Source organism: Triticum dicoccoides, chromosome 7B (assembly GCF_002162155.2).
Source record: "Triticum dicoccoides isolate Atlit2015 ecotype Zavitan chromosome 7B, WEW_v2.0, whole genome shotgun sequence".
NCBI classification, from domain to species: domain Eukaryota; kingdom Viridiplantae; phylum Streptophyta; class Magnoliopsida; order Poales; family Poaceae; genus Triticum; species Triticum dicoccoides.
The window spans coordinates 533,075,008-533,080,011 of record NC_041393.1 but is presented as its reverse complement, the minus strand read 5'-3'; positions in this window follow the sequence as shown (position 1 = coordinate 533,080,011).

The window sequence follows — 5,004 nt, the reverse complement described above, 5'->3', positions numbered from 1 at the left end:
TTTAGTTCAAATTTTAACTAAAACCACGATGAGTAAATCGGAACGGAGGGAGTATGTATTTAGCAACAATATAATTAGCATAGTTAGTATACCAAGGTGTACTATTAGAAACATTTATTGCAGCTAACTGTTCATCAGGAAAGCTATCATTAATAGGTTGTGGGTCATCAAAAATATTTTCAAGCCTATACAAGTTATCAGCTACAGAGTTTTCTGCTCCTTTTCTATCAGTGATGTGCAACTCAAATTCTTGTAGTAGAAGAACCCACCTAATGATCTAGGTTCGACATCTTTCTTCCATAAGATATTTTATACTAGCATGATCAGTGTGAGCAGTCACTTTGGAATCAACAATGTAGGATCTAAATTTATCACAAGCAAACACCACTGCCAAGAATTCTTTTTCAGTAGTAGCATAATTTTGTTGAGCACTGTCTAGAGTTTTACTAGCATAATGGATAACATTTAATTTCTTATCAACTCTTTGTCCTAGAACAACACCAACAACATAATCACTAGCAATACACATAATATCAAAAGGTAAGTTCCAATCAGGTGGTTGAACAAAAGGTGCAGTTATTAAGGCTTTCTTGAGTGTTTCGAAGGCTTCCAAACAATCATCATAAAAACAAAAGGAATATCCTTTCGCAAAAGATTTGTAAGAGGCCTAGAAATTTTAGAAAAGTCTTTGATAAATCTCCTATAGAAACCAGCATGACCAAGGAAACTACAAATACCTTTGATATCTTTAGGACATGGTATTTTCTCAATTGCATCTACCTTGGCTTTGTCCACTTCAATACCTCGTTCAGAAATTTTATGGCCCAAAACAATACCTTCGTTAACCATGAAGTGGCACCTCTCCCAATTCAAGACAAGATTTGTTTATTCACATCTCTGCAAAACTCCATCAAGATTGCTTAAACAATCCTCAAAAGACTTCTCATACACAGAAAAGTCATCCATGAAAACCTCAACAATCTTTTCACAAAAATCAGAGAATATAGCAGTCATACATCTTTGAAAGGTAGCAGGTGCATTACATAGACCAAAAGGCATATGTCTATAAGCATAAGTTCCATAAGGACAAGTAAAAGTGGTCTTTTCTTGATTAGGTTGAGAAACATGTATTTGTGAAAAACCAGAATATCCATCAAGGAAGCAAAAATGTGTGTGCTTAGATAGTCTTTCCAGCATTTGATCAATAAAAGGTAGATCGGTAATGATTTTTCTAGTTGATTTATTTAACTTTCTAAAATCAATTAACATTCTATAGCCTGTGATAATTCTTTGTGGAATAAGTTCATTCTTATCATTTGGAACAACAGTTATACCTCCCTTCTTAGGGACACAATGAACAGGACATACCCATCTACTATCAGCTATAGGTTAGATTATACCTGCTTCCAGAAGTTTCAATATTTCCGTTCTTAACACTTCTTTCATCTTCGGATTTAACCGACATTGGTGATCAACAACGGGTTTAGCATCGGGTTCCATATTAATCTTGTGCTGACATAGAGTGGGACTAATGCCCTTAAGATCATCAAGAGTATATCCAATAGCATCTCGGTGTTTCCTTAGAACTTTCAACAATCTTTCTTCTTCATGTTCTGAAAGGTTAGCACTAATAATAACAGGATATATTTTTTCACATCAAGATAAGCATATTTCAAAGTGTGTGGCAATTGTTTTAATTCAAACACAGGATCACCTTTAGGTGGAGGAGGACCTTCTAAAGTTTGCCTTGCAGATTGTGTTTAAGCAGAGGTTGTTGTTCGAACAAGATTCTATCAATTTCAATTCTTTCACACATATGCAAATCATTTTCATGGTCTAGCAAATATTGTTCTAAAGGGTTAGTATAGGAGGTACAACAATAGAAGCAAGATGAATAATTTCATCCTTACTAGGCATGTCTTTCTTATGAGGTTTTCTACTAAATTTAGGGAAATTAAACTCATGAGATTCATCACCAAAGCTAACACTGACAATTTGTTTCTCACAATCTATTTTAGCATTGATGGTGTTCAAGAAAGGTCTATCAAAGATAATGGGACAAAATTCATCTTGTGGGTAACCAAGAAACAGAAAATCAGTAGGGTATTTTATTTTACCACACAAGACTTCAACATCTCTAACAATCCCAATTGGTGATATAGTATCACTATTGGCAAGTTTAATAGTAACATCAATGTCTTCTATTTCAGCGGGAGCTATATCATTCATAATTTCTTCATATGAGGAAAAAGGAATAGCACTCACGCTAGCACCTAAGTCACATAAACCATGATAACAGTGATCTCCTATCTTAACTGAGACAACAGGCATGCCAACAACTGGTCTATGTTTATATTTTTCATCAGGTTTGGCAATTCTAGCAGCTTCAACACAGAAGTAAATAACATGCCCATCAATATTATCGACCAAGAGATCCTTAACCATAGCAACACTAGGTTCAATGTTGATTTGTTCAGCTAGTTTAGGTGTTCTAATATAACTTTTGTTAACCATAGTTGAAACTTTAGCATGTTCCTTCATCCTAACAGGGAAAGGTGGTTTTTCAATATAAGCAGTAGGAACAACTGGATCAACATTATAAAGGATAGTTTCTTCTTTAGCTTTTACCATTTCTTTAGTTTCTTCTTTAATTGGTGGGTGATATTTGAACCACTTCTCCTTAGGGAGATCAACATGAGTAGCAAAAGATTCACAAAAGGAAGCTACTATCTCAGAGTCAAGTTCATATTTAGTGCTAAACTTTTGAAAAGCATCGGTATTCATAAAAGATTTAACACAATCAAACATAGGCTCAATACCTGACTCTTTACCTTTGTCGAGTTCCCAATCTTCAAAATTGCATTTAATTCTTTATAGAAGATCCCACCGGAATTCAATAGTCTTCTTCATAAAAGAACCAGTACAAGAAGTATCGAGCATGGATTGATCATTACAAGAAAGTCGAGCATACAAATTTTGAATAATAATTTCTCTTGAGAGATCATGATTGGGGAATGAATATAACATTGACTTAAGCCTCCCCCAAGCTAGAGTGATACTTTCTCCTTCAGGAGGCCAAAAATTATATATATAATTCCGATCACGATGAACTAGATGCATGGGATAATTTTTTTGATGGAATTCCAATTTCAACCAATTCCAGTACCAAGATCCAATACCATCGCATAGCCAATACCATGTCAATGCCTTTCCCTTCAAAGATAAAGGGAAAACCTTCTTCTTAGCTTCACCTCCGGGCAAACCTACAAGCTTAAACAATCCACAAATTTCATCCACATATATTAAGTGCATATCAGGATGTTCGATTCCATCTCCTACATATGGATTAGCTAGCAGTTGTTCGACCATACCCGAAGGAATTTCATATTCAGTATTTTCATTAGGTGCAGTAGGTTGAGGGGTAACTAATTGTGGTTCGAGTCGAGGTGAAGTTACCCCGAACAAACCCCTCAAAGGATTGTTTTCCATAGTAACAAGTGACAATAAATTTCAGCATGTAGTAATAATTTTTCCTTACCAATTTCCATTTACCAAGACCACTTCACTCCTCGGCAATGAGGCCAGAAAATGGCCTTGATGACCCAGAAGTATATGGGGTCAATTGTAGCCTTTTTGATAAGTAAGAGTGTCGAACCCAACGAGGAGCAGAAGGAAATGACAAGTGGTTTTCAGCAGATAATATCTGCAAGTGCTAAAATTGTAAGTAATAGAGTAGTTTGATAGCAAGATAATTTTTAACGGGCAAGTAACGGTAGTAGTAAAAAAAGTGCAGCAAGGTAGACCAATCCTTTTGAGGCAAAGGACATGCCAAAATGGTCTCTTATGATAAGCAAACTGTTCTTGAGGGTACACGGGAATTTCATCTAGTCACTTTCATCATGTTGATTCGATTCGTATTCGCTACTTTGATAATTTGGTATGTGGGTGGACCGGTGCTTAGGTGCTGTTCTTACTTGAAAAAACCTCCAACTTTTGATTACCCCCCTCACAAGGATCCGCAACTACGAGAAAAGTATTAAGAGTAAATTCTAACCATAGCATTACACTTTTGGATCCAATCGGTCCCTTACGGAATAGCGCATAAACTAGGGTTTAAGCTTCCGTCACTCTCGCAACCATCATCTAATAACTACTCCACAATGCATGCTCTTAGGCCCAAATATGGTGAAGTGTCATGTAGTCGACGTTCAGATGACACCACGAAGGGAATCACAACATACATATCATCAAAATATCGAACACATATCAAGTTCACATGATTACTTGCGACATGATTTCTCCAGTGACCTCAAGAACAAAAGTAACTACTCACAAATGATAATCATGCTGAAGATCAGAGGGGTATTAAATAGCATAATGCATCTGAACAAATAATCTTCCACCAAATAAACCATATAGTACTCAACTACAAGATGTAATCAACACTACTAGTCACCCACAAGCACCAATCTATTGTTCCGGTATAAAGATTGAACACAAGAGATGAACTGGTGTTTGAGAGGAGATGGTGCCGTTGAAGATGTTGATGGAGATAGCCCTCCCCAAGATGGGAGAGTTGTTTGTGATGATGATGACGATGCTTTCCCCCTCCGGGAGGGAAGTTCCTCTAGCGGAATTGCTCCGCCGGAGGGAAAAAGTGCTTCTGCCCAAATTCCGCCTTGAGACGGCGGCAGTTTGTCTCAAAAATCCTCTCCTTATATTTTCTTGATCAAAATGACTTATGTACCTGAAGAGGGGCACCGGAGGTGGGCCTGGGTGAGCACAACCCACTAGGGTGCGCCTGGGCTCCCCGGCGCGCCCAGGTGGGTTGTGCCCACCTGGTGGGGCCCCTCTAGTACTTATTGGCTCCAAAATCCTCATTTATTCCATAAAAAATCCTCATAAAGTACTAGATCATTTGGACTTGTGCAGAATAGGTAGCCTGACGTAGCTTTTTCAGGTACATATTTCCAGCTGCCAGAATTCTCCCCCTTTGTGCATACC